A 20,633-nucleotide genomic window follows, 5' to 3' on the forward strand; every position below is an offset into this window, starting at 1 on the left:
TTCTGTATTCTGGAGTATACATGGTGGGAAACTTTTAGTCATGAAGCATCTCTCTCTGTCTCAAAAAGGTAAATGCCGTTGACACTGCTGGATGAATCTGTCACCGAGGGAACAGGCACCCTCTGTCCCTGCTTAGTTGTGTTGAAAATGTTGGCCTGACAGCACAGGCGAAGCTAGAGAAGCCTGAAGGAGTACCTCCATTCCTTTTCAACTTGGCAATACGTTATCTGAAGTGCTGCAAAACCATATGAGTTTGGGTCTGTGAAATGAAGACAGTAGAATTATTGTCAGCCAGCAAAAGATTAATTATCAGAGTTTAGAAAGACAAAGAAGCTATCTGGGTTCAGAACCTTTTCCAGCTGTCACAGAGTGGTAAAGGGGAGAGACAGAGGTTCTCTATTTGCTGAGGATCTAATTAAGACTGCTGAGTTAGAGACCCAGGTGAGGAAACACATGTGAGTAGGAGGAGGCTACACAGATAAGAGTACTGTAGGATTAAGACAATAGTGTACTTAATTCTTAGTAAACTTGGGAGGATATGTTTGTAACCGTAATTCACCTTTCATTTTAATCGATTATAGTCAAACCCAGAAAAGTAGCAGACACAATATCAGGGAATTGCCAAGGTTTTATTTCCTCCAACCCACATATCTAATTTTATAGGTAATCTATTATCTCTCCTTATATGACAAATGTGTAGCTGATCAATTTGTCCTATTCTCCCTGAAACATTCTCTTCCTCCTTCTTCTGTGCTGTTTCTATCTATTAATGGAACTAGCATCACTTCAGTTCCGAAGCTTGGAATCATTTTACTCACCCCCCCTTTTCACTGCTGGTTACTTGGCAATTGACTCCACTTCTGGAATTTATCTCTAATTTGTTTATTTCTCTTTGTTTTCAACACTGCAGTCACAATTCAAGCCTTCCTTCTTACCATGTTAAAATATTCACTAGCTGGATTCCCTATCCCCAATATTCCCTCTACGGTCAGATTTATAATTTATTTTCCTAGAGATCAATTCTAGTCCTACATCTATGATGTAAAATCTTTGCTTACCCCAAACTACCTATTGAATAAAGCTCAAATGCAAGTAGGCCGTACTCGTACTGATTTCTCATTCAATGGCTATATTTACTCTATCCAGCTTCCTGCTCTCTGCTCTGAGTTTGTGTGTGTGTGTGTGTGTTTGGTTTTATTCTTGCCTCTGTACCCATTTATGAGAGTTCCTCTGTCTGGAATGCCCATTTACTTTCTATTTATCCTTTTGGGTCTAGATAAAATTTTTCATCTCCACAGAATTGTCTTGGGTCACACAGCTATGAATAATTTTTTGCCACCTGAATGTTCACAGACTGAGACTGAAAGGCATCCACCTGAGAACATTATGAGTAGATAATGAAACTGTAGAATCATTGGACAATCTATGTATCCTTGCAGTTTAGAACACCATGTTAGAAAAAATGATAAATGGCCAGTACAACTCCCAAACCTAAGATAGTTTCCAAGGAAAACTCTGGTAAATAAAAATTGGTGAGTCTTCTCCCCACATCTGAAAGTCTGGCTGAACCCATAATAAAAAGAAGCACAATTGAACATTTAAGCACTCACACACATATATGAAAAATGGAAACATATTTTTAAAGGAAAAAAAAAATTCTTGAAAAACCCACCGGATTTCTTTGAAAGGATAGATAAGCCTAAAAGTGATGTGGGACACAATGGATATGACTGTTGGACTTCTGTGGTAAAGGGATGTCTGTTTCCTCTCACTCTACCGCCCATCACCCACATGGTGTAACAATCACGCAGTGTTTTCACAATTCTCTCAATAAGCCATGCCCTTTCATATTTCCAGGCTTGTTCATCCTCTTCTTGGTGCTTTGAGATATATTAAATGTTACCTCTTTTTTGAAGCCTCCCTCACAGCAGAGAGATAAATTCACTTTTGCTTTCAATTTCCTGGGATTTTGGTCCTATCTCAATTATGATACCCTTCATAATAGTGCCCTAATTACTTTTTTACAATATACTTCTAACATATGAATGAGTCCCTGCATTATAGGTACTAAGCTTTTTAAATCACTAGAATCCACTAAGGGCCTAACATATAATAAGAGTTCAATAAATATTGGATAGATGAAAGAAAAAACGAATCAAGATATGGTAGGGATTACCAACCTCAAGTGTCAAAAGAAAATGAGGCTCAGAATTTGAATTACTTGCTCCTAATCAGCCAACTGATTGTGACAAAGCTTAGATTCAAACCTAAGTTCTCTTACTACAGGTCAATGCTTTTTTCCTAAACTGACTCAGGAACTTGTTTGCCAAATCTTGAATATTCAAATCAGATGACACTCTTGGAGCTTTAAACTAGTGAGGTTTTTAAAAATCAAGAGGCACCCTTCTTTACCTAGACTGTAATAATACAAATAGCTGCATAAAAGCAATTACATTTATGTACACGGCACATCCACAAAAGATCATTAAGGTAAAGCAACATATACTAAAACAATTCTTAACTTTGAGAAAGCCACGCTCTTCTTCACAAATTCGCCTTCATGTGACTGTCTTAGACAGGTAACTGGACCTGATAAATCTGGGTATGAATGAATATTTGATTCAAACAGGTTTCAGCATGAGAAAAGAATATGGATTGCCTCTTAATATTTATGGTTCTAAGAGGATATGAATTGATTAATGTAGCCTGCTAACTATCCCAATTTATTTCAGTCAACCAAAAGAACTGTGTGATGGGATTTCAAAACAAATTGATTATTTCAGGTTACTTGAGATTGTTTTAAGTGCTTATAAGCAGAGCAACAGTGGTCAGATCTCATGTCCATACTGTAAGCTGATTAACCGTGTATCCCATTTCTCGATTGATTCCAGCTGTGTCTAAGGCTTGGCCACTGAGCATTTCCAAGAAACATTTCCAACTATCAACACTATCCCTCTCAACAGCAGGACTACTGGCAGAAGATAAGAAAAATTGGTTATTCTGCTTATACTAGTACTGAGAGAGAGAAAATATCCTAAGTTTGACAAAATAGAAGAGAACATATCTAAAGGAATCATTCCGCCATATTTGTAAAGACATAATTTCCTTTGTTTTTTTTTTTTTTTTTTCTTACGAAAACATATGATACCAGCTACTGTGGGAATGAGTTCAGGCTATGTGGGCGTGATGCATTGTAGTCACATGTGGGTTCCTGTCTTATGCTCTCTGTAAGCACTCTTTCTGAAAGAAATTTTAAAGAAACATTATGCAATTTGCTGTCAATTTACGCAGAACTATTGAAGTGTGATGTCATTTTGGTCAAAATTAGATTGCATAAATTCAGAAGCCCTAACCTGAGATCATTCAATTTTCCGAATTACTAGATTTACATATTAATAACTCCTAGGGTATTTTTCTTTTTGCTAGCTCTAATTGTAACCAGAATTTATGGCTTGGACTCTTTTAGAATCCAATTGCAATGGCCAAGTGCTTAAAGCCTGGAACCTTGCCACATTATCACAGAGACCCTCGGTAGACACAAATCGAAAGGCTAAGGCTTTGCATTTCATTCTGTCCCCCCCCTTGGGATGGTTCTCACCACACTATTTAATATATACTCACACACTCTCACCAAACCCTACTGCCAAGTGACAGCAGCAAGAGAGTATTTATGGCCCATTGATTCAAAACGTGTTCACTTCCCTAACACATTCATTTTATCAGGATGTAAACACAAAATTCAAGAAATTAGAATTTTTACCCTTGAATTCATTTTGCTAATTTCCATAGTATCAATGGATTAGAAAAGAAATAAAAAGGTGAAATCTGATTTGTGTCTGTATGTGTGTTCTGAGCTAAGAGTTTTGGGTGTCCCATCTCCTTTGAGGTAACAGGATCTCCTGCAGATGGAAGGATTTAGTAAAGATTCTGATCCACTCAAAATGTGCTTATTCCCTTGGTGACTGGGAAAAGCCAGTATTGTATGGTAGCATGTTTTTCAACTCACTAAAGAGGGTTTATATTTACATGCACATACTTAATGGTCAATTAAACACCCATTCCAAAGGCTATGGTAGGTTGGGTGTAAATTCAAAACTCTTCTGCCCTTATTTAACATCAAAATGAATGGCAGTAAGTCCCTCATTGGGCTTCCCTGGTGGCTCAGATGGTAAAGCATCTGCCTGCCAATGTGGGAAACCTGGGTTTGATCCTTGGGCCAGGCAGATCCCCTGGAGAAGGAAATGGCAACTCACTCCAGTACTCTTGCCTGGAAAATTCCATGGATGGAGGAGCCTGGTTGGCTACAGTCCATGGGATTGCAAAGAGCTGGACACGACTGAGCAGCTTCACTGGTTCAAGTTCCTCACTGAAGACTTCTCACTGAAGGTTTCTGCGATGCATAGGTTGCTTGGACACTGATTAACCTGAAACCAAGGAAGAAAGCCTCCAGCCAGAATTCAACAGAACTGAGGAGCAGGCTAGAAACAGAGAGAACCAAAGCAGAAATTATATTTCTCAGGAAGAGAGATCTGTATTCCCATGTTTAATGCAGTATTTTGTTCTTACAACCTCCTTTGTGGCATCCTTATTTATCTACCTGTTATATGAACAATGACCATAGGTCAGAAAAATCAGCTGCACTGAAACACTTCAGTCAACTGTGAAACAGAAGAGGTGTGGACATGGAGAGCTTTACTGCAGTATTATGCACCACAGCCAAGATGGAAACAGCCTGTGTCCACCAATGAGTGAATGGATAAAGAAGATATGAAAAAAATACATAAGTGTATATACACATACACACACAATATACATAATGGAATGGATTTGGGGGATGAATCAGTGGTTAATTAGGATTTAGTCTAATCGGGTCAAATTCCAAATCAATCCCAAATTTAACTGAGTTCAAAATTTGAACCCCTCCTCTATTTGACAATAACAATAATAGTAATAATTAGAACAACTCTTCATTGAGTACTTACTATATGACAAGGATTTTACTTACATTCTTTCATTCAATTCTTACAAGCACTTTATGAAGTAGATACGTATTACTATTTTATAGATAAAGTAACAAACACCCCAAATCTATGTAAAATAACTAAGAAGCCTGGTCAAACTGACCAGACTCCGTGTGCTTGAGCATTCCTCTCTCCTGCCTCCCACCTGGACACCAGAAATCTTCTTCCCCCGCTGCTGGCAGCTGTTCAAGCACATCTGTCCACTTAGAACCTTAGACGGGCTTCACTAACCCACTTCCTCCCAGACACCAGCTCTGCTGCTCTGATGAAGCAGAGAGTGTGTTACTAGCATTCTAGGTCTCCACGTCTAAGACAACCTGGGCTGGGTACAGCGTGGGCTCTCAGGACAAGCTGCAAAGCTCAAATGCTGTCCCTGCCACATACCAAGTATGTGACTATGGGCAAATTCCCCTCTGCTCTGTGGTTTACTTCATTCAGAAAACAGGGTTACAAGGATATCACCCTCACAGGTTTGGTTTAAGGATTAAATGAAGTAACACACATGAAATATTTAAAGTTTATCTGGCAAATGGCATGTACTCCATAAACGGTAATTATTTTTTTCCACCAAACACCAGACTCAGTCCCATGGTGCTGCAAAAAGGTGCAAGTAACACAGGGAACACTGATTCCTTTACTGGAGGCACTGAGAGAGTTAATTCCTAAGCAGGTTGATAAGAAGTCCAGGGTTCCCCAAGGAGAGAGGGGTCTCTGGAATTCTCAAGGAGAAGGAAAGGACAAACTTTTTTTCCCTCTATATTCTTTAGGATTATGTAACAATAATGTATCCTGCTTGAGGACAGTTTCTGGAAAAAAAAAAATCTTCTGGCTAATCCTGTAATCTTAAAATGTAAATTATGGGAGTGGGTCTAGTAAGGTCTTTACAACCTCCAGACAGTCTTTTGATTCATTGTAATAACTAATTAAAAGGTTTATAACTCCATTGCTAACACTAGCAAGGGGGTACTCTTTCTGCCCCCTTCTGATGTCTATGTCAGAAGCTTTCTCTATCTCTTTTAAACTTTAATAAAACTTTATTACACAAAAGCTCTGAGTGATGAAGCCTCATCTCTGGCCCTGGATTGAATTCTTCTCCTCCGGAGGCCAAGAATCCCAGCATCTTTCATGGTTCAGCAGCAATCTTTCAGCACCATGGTGCTCCTGTTTGTATCTCTGCTCCTTTCTCTGTTTTTGATTTCCTGCTCCTTATTTCTATGAAATTACAGTCCCACAACAAACAAATGACTTTCCAAGAGATGCACAGAAGTTAAATCTAGGCATCTAAAAACATAAACTTTTTTCAGTCCAATAGCCAGGAGATCATAAACCATTTGTAAAATACAAATAAGTTCAGCTGTAATTACAAAAGAGGAAGACCATAATTATGTTTTTCAAAGTCTACAAATGCGTTCTCTATGTCTCCGGAAATATTCTCTATTAACCCATCTGTATGGAATCTAGAAAAACGGTACCGATGGACCTCCTTGTACAGCAGGAATACAGATGCAGTCCCAGCTTCTAAGCTCTGGTACCACTACCTCCTCTAAATCCTTCCATCCCTAGGGGTCTGGTGGCTTCCTGCTGTGGTTAATCTCTAGGTTTGCTCACCATTTCCTGTTGGTCTCCTGGGCCCTTATATCGCCTGTGTAAACAGTGTCCAGTATCAAATTCCCTATCTGAAATAATCACATTGGCTCATGTGTCCTCTGATTCTGACTGATAACCCTGTGTAACCCTTCAATTTCAATGTTATTGGTCAGGGTTTCTCTTGCTACAAGTGTGAAGTGGCACTTTGCTTCCTAATATGTCCTTCTTTCCATTTTTTTAAAAAAGTATTTTCTTTTATTTATTTATTTATAAGTTGGAGAATAATTGCTTTACAATGTTGCATTGGTTTCTGTCATGTAACAATATGAATCAGTTATAATAGTGGCTCAGATGGTAAAGAATTGGCCTGCAATGAGTGAGATAGGTTCGATTCCTGGGTTGGGAAGATCCCCTGGAGGAAGGCATGGCAACTCACTCCAGTATTCTTGCCTGGAGGATCACCATGGACAGAGGAGAGTGGCAGGCACAGTCCATGGGGTTACACAACTGAGCAACTAAGCACATATTCCCTCCCTCCTAATCTTCCCTGCCCCCTCCCATCCCACTTCTCTAGGTCAACACAGAGCACAGGCTGGGCTCCCTGTGTTATACAGCAGCCTCCTCGCTAGTTCTCTATGTTACACATGATAGTGTACATAAGTCAATGCTACTTTCTCAGTTTCTCCTAGCCTCTCTTTCACCCACTGTGTCCACACGTCCATTCTCTATGTCTGCATCTCCATTGCTTCCCAGTAAATAGGTTCATTGGTACTATCTTTATAGCCTCCATATATACGAATTAATATACAATATTTGTTTTTCTCTTTCTGACTTACCTCACTCTGTATATCAGGCAACCTAGATGTCCACCAACAGATGACTGGATAAAGAAGATATGGTACAATGGAATAATACAATGGAATATTACTCAGCCATAAAAAGAATGAATCTGAGTCAGTGGTAATGAGGTGGAACCTTTCATTCTACATCTACATCCTAACTCAGTGCTTCCTTTCAGGGTCCCAGTGACTCCAGAGTGTCATCACATGAGAACTCGTCATTCTCCTTCTTTTTCTAGCCTGTGCCTTCTCAGAATGAGAAGTAATCAGAAAGTTAATCCACTATCTTAATATCTGACATCATGATGTGGAACTCTTTCCAGGGTTATCTGCTTAAAATCACCACTTTCAACCAAAGCCAGAACCCTTCCAGTGAGCCTATTATTTTCAGTAGCATTTTCACTCTTAATTTCCCTTACTCAAAATGTCATGGTACAGCTCACGTCCACCCTCATAAGCAATCAGTTGCTGCCTCTAGTTAATCTTCATAATGATCCCTGGGTTTCTATGTCTCCTTCAGACACACATCACCTTCATCTGGATGATTCTGGAGTTTTACCTGGACTTGGTTGTCTGCCTCTAAGTGCTGCCAGCTCTCATCAGCCCCATGTGAAGTTTAATCCACTTTTTTTTACCATCTTCCATTAGTTCTTTTTAAAACTTTTTATTTGTATTGGGTTATAGCTAATTAACAATGTTGTGACAGTTTTGGGTGAACAGTGAAGGGACACAGTCATACATATACGTTTCCCTTATCCCCACATTCCCCTCCCATCCAAGCTGTCACATAACTGAGCAGAGTTCCATGTGCTATATAGTAGGTCTTTGTTGGTTATCCATTTTAAATATATTTCCATTCCAAACTCCCTAACTATCTCTTGCCCCCTTCCATCCTCCCAGCAACAATTTACTATTAGTTCTTTATCATAAGCTTCAATTGTTTTCCTTGTATCACTTATAAGACAAGTCAAATTTAGCCTGGCATTCATGATCCCCAAGAGCAAACTACACACTCCCCATAACTAGTTCTTATACGTCCCAATATGTAAAACCTCCTCTGGTCATTTTGAATATCTCAAGTTTACGATTTGTTTTTCTGCAAGATGGTCCCCAAGGAGACGTGACAGTCAGTGAAAAATATACTTGATTTTTGAGTGTTCACACTCCACTCACAGAGTGTTTACAAGTTATAAAAATAGCTGCAGTGTTCTGTGGCTCCCAGCAGATTTAGAATCTTACCATGCCCTGTCTTGAATCTTCTGGGTTCCTTTTTTTTTTTTTTTAATTTTATTTTTAAATTTTACATAATTGTATTAGTTTTGCCAAATATCAAAATGAGTCCGCCACAGGTATACATGTGTTCCCCATCCTGAACCCTCCTCCCTCCTCCCTCCCCATACCCTCCCTCTGGGTCGTCCCAGAATCTTCTGGGTTCCTGAGAGAACAAGCCAGGTATGACGAAGGAGGACGCATCTTACTAGGGACTGGATTTGGATTAAAAGAATCCATGGTACACACAACAGTGCTTTCTAAGCACCCTCTCAATTATTCACTTTCTTTATATTCCCTGACTTCTATATATTAACTGAGCTCTGAGAGGCTCTTTACACCAGGAGATAGCCTATAAAAAATTACATCCCTTGAGAAAAGCCACACTAGTCTATACAAACCCAATGAGCTCCTTCAAGAACAAAAGGACCCTGGAGATGAGATGAGGCTCATCTGATGGGCTGGAGTTCCTGATTGCTCTGAACACCATCTGGCCAGTTAACTATTCTGACATTGAGAAGCATTAAAATATTGGACTTTGGTGTTACTGATACCCATAAGAACTTCCCAAAGAAAAAGCAAGCCAGCTATTGATATTTATGAGACCTCTATAAAAGGATCAAGAAGAAAATATGTACTTGAACAGTTTAATATTATCCATAAATATCCTGCTAATTTATCTCAACTAATGAGAACTTTCAAAACAGTTTCTAAACCTTTTGCTGAACATCTGTGTTAAATGTGGGTGGTTATGATAATAGCAGATAAATGCAGCTTTTGCTAATTTACTGCCATGAGTTAAAATTTATAACATAATTTTCTCATTAAAAATAACTGAGGGTGTTAAAATCACAGAACATAATCTTATATGAAGAATGTTATATTTTCTTTTTTTGTGAAATTCAATATTCTGAGGATTAGTGTGAAAATATTTTAGATGAAAAAAGTCATAGAAGTTCTTATAGATGCATGAAACCTGAGATCACTTGCCTGCAATCAATGGCACTTAAAGGGGGCACAGCCAAATCTGGTTCTCTTCAGGTGAAATTTCTCTTTGGTGGTCATCATTTTTTCTCCCTTCCAGTTTGAGTTAGTCAGTTCCTTCATCTCCCAGTACTAAGCCAGGAGTCTAGAGCAGTAAAGGGATATAAGTATCAAACCGCTGGATTCTCTCCTTTGCTTATGAACTTAAGGCAGAATGGTTATAAACTTATATGGTCCTTACAATGAGTTTACAACACACCATTCATATCAATGCCGCTCCACTGTCTCTTTGAATTCATTCAACTCTGTATTTGCCTTTTGGAGATCAAGCAGGATGAAGGTGGCAAAGTAATAAGTGTGATGACCTGGACTCTTCATGGTATAGAAATTCACTGGAGGAGCCTCCACAAAATCTAAGACACCAAGGTCCCTCCAGGAACCACGATACTCAATCTTCATTGTCAAGTTACAACCAAAAATAGTTCTCGAAAGAAAAGATTAAGTCTAAAAGGAATCTACTGATCTACCCATCCATTCATCCATTCTCACAGGAGAAGAATCTACTGATTAATCGTCATTTATATAAATTTAGGCCTGAGAGAATAATGAATATTGACTGAAACAGAATTCTACAATTTAGAGACACCATAGAAACAAGTTAATATAATTAAAACAAGAAATGAGGGAGAAGAAACAAGACAAAAATCCGTACTATTTAAAGGTTACACAAAGAAACTTTGATATAATTAAAACATTTTAAAAAGGAGAAACAAGGACAAATTGATATTCAACTTCTACACTGTACTTGTTCAGTCTTTGAAATGGCTAAAAAAAAGCTGGATTAAAGTCTTGGAATTTAAAAATTTTAATAAAAGAAACACATAAAATGTACATTACTCATCTAGATAATATAAAGCAAAACAACTCTTTTTGTAAAACACCAATTATTTAAGCTGTGTTTTCCTGGCTCTTGTTATTTAGTTAAGCCTTGACACTTCATTCTACTTTGCAATTTTTAATTGTACTTTGGTTTTAATAGGATGAGGAGGAGAGTGAAGATAGAGGCAATTATTGCCATGCCCTAAATTAATGAGTGTTAACAAGCTCTGTGGAAGAAATAGATTGCATATTAGGGGATTTTTTTAAAAGGTTATTGATTATCATCTTAAATTTTAATGCATGAGAAAGAGAATGACAATCAATTTGGAGAGAATAAAAACTATTCTAGAAATCATTTGAGTGAAATTCATGAAAAGATCCAAGAAGATGCTTAAAAATAAGAACAATGAGAGAAATAACCTGAACAGATATTAAAATATTGCAGAGCTAGCCTTTAAAGTATGTATTGAGCTAGTAAAGGAATAGGCAGGTATACCAATGGAACAGAGTAGAAGGTACGGAAACAAATAAGAATCACCAACCACTTAGGTTCAAGCAAAATCCATCTTCTATAAATACAATAAATGAAAAGAAACAAAAATACTTTCTTCCTGTAATGAGAACTCATTATTTATTGTCTTACCTTTTATATATCATATAGCAGTATCAACTAATGTACATTATATCCCTAATCTTTATAACTAAAAGTGTGTACCTTTTAACGACCTTCCTTTAACTCCTCTCCTCCTATCCTCTGTATCTGGTAACCACAAGTCTGATCTCTTTTTCTATGAGTTTTGTGGGTTCTGTTTGTTTGCTTTTCTTTAAGAATTCATATATATGTGATATTATACAGTATTTGTCTTTCTCTGAGTTATTTCACTTAGCATAATGCCTTAAAGTTTCATCCATGATGTGGCAAACAGTAAAATGTCCTTGTTTTTTATGGCTGAATAATATTCCAATGTGTTTATATACCACTTCTTTATCCATTCATCCACTGATGGACACTTAGGTTGTTTCCATATCTTGGCTATTGTAAATAGTGCTTCTATGGACATAAGGGTACAGATACTTTTTCAAGTTAGTGTTTTTGTTACTTTTGGATTTGACTACATGAAAATGTTGAGTTTTCAGCCAACTTTCTCACTTTCCTCTTTCACATTATCAAGAGGCTCTTTAGTTCCTTTTCACTTTCTGCCATAATGGTGGTGTCATCTGCATATCTGAGGTTATTGATATTTCTCCCAGCAATCTTGATTCCAGCTTGTGCTTCATCCAGCCTGGCATTTTGTGTGATGTACTATGCATATAAGTTAAATAGCAGGGTGACAATATACAGCTTTGATGTACTCCTTTCCCAACTTGGAACCAGTCTGTTGTTCCATGTCCAGTTCTAACTATTGCTTCTTGACCTGCATATAGATTTCTCAAGAGGCAGGTCAGATGGTCTGGTATTCCCATCTCTTTAAGAATTTGCCACAGTTTTTTGTGATCCACACAGCCAAAGGCTTTGGCATAGTCAATAAAGCAGAAGTAGATATTTTTCTGGAATTCTCTTGTTTTTTCTATGATCCAACAGATGTTGGCAATTTGATCTCTGGTTCCTCTGCTTTGTCTAAATCCAGCTTGAACATCTGAAAGTTCTCAGTTCACATACTGTTGAAACCTTAATTGGAGAATTTTGAGCATTAATTTGTTAGCATGTGAGATGGCTGCAATTGTATGGTAGTCTGAACATTCTTTGGTATTGCCTTTCTTAGAGATTGGAATGAAAACTGACCTTTTCCAGTCCTGTGGCCACAGCTAACTGTTGCAAATTTGCTGGCATCATACTGAGTGCAGCACTTTCACAGTATCATCTTTTAGGATTTGAAATAGCTCAATTGGAATTCCATCACCTCCACTGGCTTTGTTCATAGTAATGCTTCCTAAGGCCCACTTGACTTCACATTCCAGGATGTCTGGCTCTAGGTGACTGATCACACCATCATGGTTATCTGGGTCATTAAGATTTTTTTCGTATAGTTCTTATGTGTATTCTTGCCACCTCTTTTTAATATCTTATGCTTCTGGTAGGTCCATACCATTTCTGTCCTTTATTGTGCCCATCTTTGCATGAAATGTTCCCTTGGTATCTCTAATTTTCTTGAAGAGATCTCTAGTCTTTCCCATCCTATTGTTTTCCTCTATTTCTTTGCATTGATCACTTAAGAAGGCTTTATTATATCTCCTTACTATTCTTTGGAACTCTGCATTCAGATGAGTATATCTTTCCTTTTCTCCTTTGCCTTTCTCTTCTTTTCTCAGCTATTTGTAAGACCTCCTCAGACAACTATTTTGACTTTTTACATTTCTCTTTCTTGGAGATGGTTTTGATCACTGCCTCCTGTACAATATTGAAAGAAAGTGAAGTCACTCAGTCGTGTCTGACTCTTTGCAACCCCATGGACTGTAGCCTACAGGATCCTCCATCCATGGGATTTTCTGGAGTGAGTTGCCATTTCCTTCTCCAGGAGATCTTCCTGACCCAGAGATTGAACCTGGGTCTCCCGCATTGTAGGCAGAAGGCAGACACTTTACCATCTGAACCACCAGGGAAGTCCTGTACAATATTACAAACCTCTATTGATAAGTCTTCAGGCACTCTGTCTGTCAGATCTAATCCCTTTAATCTATTTGCCACTTCCATCCTATAATCCTAAGGGATTTGATTTAAGTCATACCTGAATGGTCTGGTGGTTTTCACTCCTTTTTTAATTTAAGTCTGAATTTGGCACTAAGGAGTTCATTATCTGAGCCACAGTCAGCTCCCAGTCTTGTTTTTGCTGACTGTATAGAGCTTCTCCATCTTTGGCTGCAAAGATTATAATCAATCTGATTTTGATATTGACCATCTGGTGATATCTATGTGTAGAGTTGTCTCTTGTGTTAGTGGAAGAGGGTGTTTGCTATGACCAGTGCATTCTCTTGGCAAAACTCTATTACCCTTGCCCTGCTTCATTTTCAACATTCAAAAAACTAAGATCATGGCATCAGGCCCCATCAATTCATTTTGATATTTGGCAAAACTAATACAATTATGTAAAGTTTAAAAATAAAATAAAATTTAAAAAAAAAAGACAAATAAATGGGGAAACAATGGAAACAGTGACAGACTTTATTTTCCTGAGTTCCAAAATCACTGCAGCCATGAAATTAAAAGAACACATGTATGCCTGTGGCGGATTCATTTTGATATTTGGCAAAACTAATACAATTATGTAAAGTTTAAAAATAAAATTTAAAAAAAAAGGCTTGTTCCTTGGAAGAAAAGCTCTGAAAAACCTAGACAGCATATTAAAAAGCAGAGATATTACTTTACTGACAAAAGTCCGTCCAGTCAAAGCCATGGTTTTTCCAGTAGTCATGTATGGATGTGAGAGTTAGACCATAAAGAAAGCTGAGCACTGAAGAATTGATGCTTTTGAGCTGTGGTGTTGGAGAAGACTCTTGAGAGTCCCTTGGATTACAAGGAGATCAAACCAGTCTATCCTAAAGGAAATGAGTCCTGAATATTCATTGGAAGGACTAATGTTGAAGCTGAAGCTCCAATACTTTGGCCACTTGATGCAAAGAACTGACTCCTTAGAAAAGACCCTGATGCTGAGAAAGATTGAAAGCAGGAGGAGAAGTGGACGACATAGGATGAGATGTTTGATTGGCATCACCATCTCAATTTACATGAGTTTTGAGCAAGCTCCAGGGGTTGGTGATGGACAGGGAAGCCTGGCATGCTGCAGTCCATGGGGTTGCAAAGAGTCAGACATGACTGAGCAACTGAACTGACTGACTGACATGAAAATGTAGAACTTTTCTACTACAAGGACCATAACAATTTTTTTAAAAAAGGAAAAACTGGGGCATAAACTTTTGCAACATATATGACATATCTCAATTCTGTCTGAATCTGTAAGTCCAGATATATTTATGAAACAAGTAACATCTGCTGCTGCTGCTGCTTCTAAGTCACTTCAGTCGTGTCCGACTCTGTGCGGCCCCATAGACGGCAGCCCACCAGGTTCCCCTGTCCCTGGGATTCTCCAGGCAAGAACACTGGAGTAGGTTGCCATTTCCTTTTCCAATACATGAAAGTGAAAAGTGAAAGTGAAGTCACTCAGTCGTGTCCGACTCTTAGCGACCCCATGGACTGCAGCCTACCAGGCTCCTCCGTCCATGGGATTTTCCAGGCAAGAGTACTGCAGTGGGTTGCCATTGCCTTCTTCAAAGTAACATCTAGGGAATATCAAAACCATGCATTTTGCTGTGTAATCTCTGATTTGTAGTTGCCCTGGGGTCCCTATTCTGAGTGCCAAGACTAGTGGATTCAGCCTAGGGCTTTTTCCCCCATGCTTGAAACTCACTGTCCACAGGAACAGAATGTGGCTTATGAGGAGTTCCAGCTAGACAGTACGAGAAAGAAGAAAACACACCAATTCTACTCGAGTAGATATAGAAAAGTAGAAGACTCAGATAAAAGTATCCGAGCTCTTCCTTCCTGAGCCAAATCCAAGATAGCAGAGGGAATTCAAGAAAATGAAGGAAAAAAAGCTGTAAGCAGGAGAGACTTGTGCCCTACTCCCAATGTGAAACTTTGTAAAAGAAAGTAAAATGTCCACCTGAAGTCGTTAGAAAGAGAAAGGGCCTCAGTTAATACTATCAGCCTCCTTTGGCTCTTTCTGAGTACGAAATGTTTCTGAGGCTGAAGAGTGAAGAAGCTAACCCAGAGCTAGCTGGAGGGGACAAGGCTCTAGCTGAGGCAGACAAGTGAGTCACCAGGCCCTGACTAAGCCAAGAGACCAGCCTCAATAGAAGATGCCACCAGAGAGCTAAATACCAAGATAGGGGATAAGATACGCAGAGAATTAATCAAACACCTTTGTACCCTTTATCAAAGGACCCCACGCTACAGGGGATCACAGAATACCAGTTCTCGCCAATACATAAATATGGTTAGATATATCATTTGAGGAAAGACTAGGTAAAGGAAAGTACATCTTAAAGTCTGAATATTTACTTAGGAGTGCATTATGTCTAAAGAACAGGTCTGACCTACCTGAGATACATTCATTGAGAAGTTTAAGTTCTTTCTCTCCACCACTTCCAACCAACACCCTCCCCCAGGATTGGGGCTCATGAAAAAAGACTGCACTATTACAGAAAGTTAATAAACTAAATTTCTTTTCTTTCTGGATAACCTAAGTAAATCTATGACTCTCTCACATATATAAAAGTCTCTTTTAAAGCAATAAAAAAAAAACCAGCTAAGATCACAATTCATAGAAGAAATTAAAAACCTACCATGATCCCAAGAATGAATTCTAGTGTAAATTGTGTGGGAGTAATAATGACGTGTCAATGTAGATTCAATTGTAACAAATATACCACTCTAGTCAGAGATGTTGATAATGAAAGGCTGATCTCCTTCAGAATGGACTGGTTGGATCTCCTTGCAGTCCATTCTGAAGGAGATCAGCCAATAGCTATAGTTCCATGAGATCAGCCCTGGTATTTCTTTGGAGAGAATGATGCTAAAGCTGAAACTCCAGTACTTTGGCCACCTCATGCGAAGAGTTGACTCATTGGAAAAGACTCTGATGCTGGGAGGGATTGGGGGCAAGAGGAGAAGGGGACGACAGAGGATGAGATGTCTGGATGGCATCACTGACTCGATGGATGTGAGTCTGAGTGAACTCTGGGAGTTGGTGATGGACAGGGAGGCCTGGCATGCTGCGATTCATGGGGTTGCAAAGAGTCGGACACGACTAAGTGACTGAACTGAACTGACCTGAACTGACTGATAGCTATTGGCAAGGAGAACAATTTAATAACATGCTGTCATGAGGAGTAAGTTACAGAAAAGTGTGAACCTAGAGAAAACAACATTTAAAGCCAGATAGATAAATGGATGGATGGATGGATGGATAGGCTGAGATAATGCAAAACAAATTATTAATGGATTAAGGGTTTTTATAAAACGGAAGAAGTGATATTCCAACATGACCAGAAATTTTTTAACTTTAGTGATGATATTTTTCCTTTGACTATTCTGGAGGGAACCACTTTGGGAAGCTCTCTTGAAGAGAATCACTGAAACAGTAATGGTTAACATCAACTGAGTACTCACTATGTACCAGGAACAATATTAAGCATGAGTTTATGTCTGTAGTTCTCATGAAAAGGTACAATTATTATCAGTCCTATATTACTGATGGGGAAACTAAGGCACAGAGCTCTTGGGTAAATTTCACATTATCATCAACCAGAAAATGACAGGACAGAGACTTAAATGTGAGTTATCTAGACAGATTGGCTGTTTATTTAACCATTATGCCCCAGACCTTCCCTAGAAGAAAGGTTACTTCAAGACCAGTACCTGCTCCATGTTCAGAGGAAAGGATGATAATTAGTTATACCTGGCATGGCAAGGCCCATCTTTTAGGTGCTTTTGATGGGTGAACATCTTCCCCCATATACTCAACTACATCTCAAAATTTACACAGGGCTCAAGATGACTTCTAGAATAAAAAAGTATCAAAATCAAAACTCAACTATTTTTTTCTGAGACTCAAAGATCAGCTCTTCTGAGCCAGGGAACCCTGGCTGAGACCTGACTAAAGGAAACAAAACTGGAATCTAGGAAAAAAAAGAAAACCTAAGCAACAGCCACAACCAGCAAAGCTGAACTGGTGGTCCTCTGTCAGCATTTGACCTAAGCCATTATAGGAGAGTTGGTTTTGAAGGTGGTATAACGTTTATGCCTGATCCAAAATCTGATTACTGAGAGCTCTAATTCTGGACCGTAACAGTTGGAAGAAGTGTATCCGAGACCGAACTTAACATCTGGGAAAGGCATCTCCTCTCCTGTATGCTAAGGAACTGCTCTGGGGAGTAAACGCAGTGAGGTAGATGGGGCGTACAGGAAATGGTCCAGGCCTGCATGAAGGTGAGGTACACAAGAGGAATCCTCTGGCTTGAGTCAGAACACTTTGGATTCTTGGCCACATCATTTAAAATTCTAAGGGAAAAGTAAAGGCCAGTGTTCCATAATTACAGGCACATGGGGGACAGAAAGTGTTATAAATTTAATCTTGGAGAAAACATGGCCTCACTTGGATGTCACAGACTGTCAGTTGTGAAGATATTTGGTTTACGTGTACAGCTGTATGTTAGATGAGAGGTGGGGGTTGGAGGGTGAACAGGAGGCTATCTATTGGTGAGTGTAAAAACCTATATGAAAGGAGACAAACCAATGCACTAAGCATAGTTGTTGTTGGGTGGGTTGGTCTTCTTTTAAATGTTCTTCTTTGGTCTATATTTTCTGACACCAAATACTGAGTTTTCAACAGCCAAAAAAAGCAACTTTATTTTAGGACAAATAATCTTAACTGAAATTCCAGTTAATGTTGATCTTGCTGATATTTCATTTTTTCCCATGATATTTAATAAAAGCAGGCACTTGGTGACTGATGCCTTATCCAAAATGAACACATTTTAATTCTTTCTTTGATAGGATGCATAATTGCAATGATATTTTATTCTTTAGCTCAGATGAATATCTCCATTCAATGAATATGGTAGAGAAAATTCACAGAATTTTCTGTAGAAGAAATATGTTGGAGATGAAACATGAAATATTGCTCAGGTCATTAGAGTTTTATGATTTGGAGCTTATATTATACTCCCAAACAGGTGACAAAATAGATAGATTAAATCAGATTTGTGAGACAGTAGCATTAAATGCTGGGCTGCAAGATGACCTATCGCTTTCTCAAGACATTAAGTTGTTGGCAAACAACCAAATTCCTATACAGGCAAAGCAATGAATGTAAATGAGAGAAATTTTATTCATGACCCAATTTAGTAATGAGGCCTTCTTTCCTTTATTCCCAAATAAAAATATGAAAAATATTTTTATCATTCATCAACTGTAAATATAATGAACTTCTATTGTCTCCAAGTTTTCTCTGCAGTGCCTACTGGGGAAAGGAAACACCTTTGATACTCAAAGAAACATAATCTTTGTATAAGGATAATAAAAAGTAGATTCTTTTATTTCCCTTTTAACCATATAACTATCAGGACTTGATGTATCCTACAGTATCACTGTCTTGGGAACTGGTTAGTGGAATCCATAAGATTAGTGATACATTCAGAATAATCACAGGAATGGGTGGGTTTTCAGAGGGAATTCCAGAATTAAGACATTGTACAGTCAAAGAGACTTGAATGGTGAACTAACTCACATCTGTCCTTTTAAGGCTGAAGAAACAGTTGGGGACCCTGACAGTTCAGAGGTCACAAAGCTAATGATAAGCAATGCCAAGACTAGAATGCAGACCTTCAGTTGTCTAAACTAGGGACATCTTTTCTAAGCCTTTGAGTTTAATAAAGTGCAAGAAAGAGAGCCCTTTACTGGATTCAAAGGTACTAAGAATTCTTCTTTCCTTTAATATTTCACTTATTCAATGATTTTTTCCAAACAAAATTCTTGGTATATATTTATATTAATTGAATCACTCAATAATTTTGGTTTTTCTCATGGGCCAGACATCATTTTGATATATGTTTAAGCAATGGATCAGGGTTCTTCAGAGAAACAGAACTAACAGGATGTTTGTATACATAGATTTACTTTAAGGAATTTGTTCATACATCTTCAGAGGTTTGACAATTCCTAAATGTGATGGTGCAAGGAGATCCAACCAGTCCATTCTGAAGGAGATCAGCCCTGGGATTTCTTTGGAAGGAATGATGCTAAAGCTGAAACTCCAGTACTTTGGCCACCTCATGCGAAGAGTTGATTCACTGGAAAAGACCCTGATGCCAGGAAGGATTGGGGGCAGGAGGAGAAGGAGACAACAGAGGATGAGATGGCTGGACGGCATCACTGACTCTATGGACGTGAGTCTGAGTGAACTCCAGGAGTTGGTGATAGACAGGGAGGCCTGGCGTGCTGCAATTCATGGGGTCGTAAACAGTTGGACATGACTGAGCGACTGATCTGATCTGATCTGATCTGATCTGAGGAGACTCAGGGAAGGGTTTCAATTCAAGTCCATTGCTCATCTGCTGGCAGAATTCCCTCTTGGTCCAGGAGGTCACTCTTTTAAGGCCTTCAGGTGATTGGATGACATTCATCCACATTATGGAGAGTAATCTACTTTACTAAAAGTCCACAAATTGAGATGTTAATCTCACTCATCTTAAAAAAAAAAAAAAAAAGAATACCTTCATAGAAACATTCAGAATAACATCTGAACAAATGTCTGGGTACCACGGTGTAGTCAAGTTGACACATAAAATTAATCACTGCAAGCACGGTCACCAACTAGGTTAGGAGTTGCCTTAGTATTAGACAGGGCAGGTCTAAGAGAATGATAGGTAGTATTGTTCTAATGTACACATCATTTCTTTTTTTTAATGAAAAATTTCAATTCATTTTTATTGGAGTACAGTTGCTTTACAATGTTGTATTAGTTTCTTACTGTATAGCAAAGTGAATCGGTCATGTGTATACATATATCAATTCTTTAATGTATGCATCAGTTCTAATCTCTTTTCTTATATAAAAATTTTTTTTGTCAGTACTTTTCATGATTGAAGAAATTCAGTAAAAAGAGTATGATGCTGTTAAATATGACAGCAAATTTAGAAAACTCAAAAAAAAAAAAAAAAAACTGAAATCAGGCTTGACTTGAAATCTCAAGAACAAATTTCTGGTTCCTTTATCACTGAAGATACCTGACTGGATAACTGGTTAGTAGACTCATTCTCTTAGGCCCACCAACACCTAAGAGGATCAATTAGTCACTTTCAAGTACACATTTACAAATGACATATTTCACTACCTTCATATACAGAGAAGTCCTAAAGAGCTGTAATTGTTTTTACTCTGTCTTAGCACAGACTTCAGGAAAATTCAAAGAACCATGGAAATTGGAGGTAAAGTGAAACACTCAGGTACCCATCCTAAGTATCAGGGATAAATTATAACCCCTGGTGTAAAGTGCCT

This window comes from Bubalus bubalis, chromosome 2, assembly GCF_019923935.1.
Source record: "Bubalus bubalis isolate 160015118507 breed Murrah chromosome 2, NDDB_SH_1, whole genome shotgun sequence".
Lineage (NCBI taxonomy): Eukaryota > Metazoa > Chordata > Mammalia > Artiodactyla > Bovidae > Bubalus > Bubalus bubalis.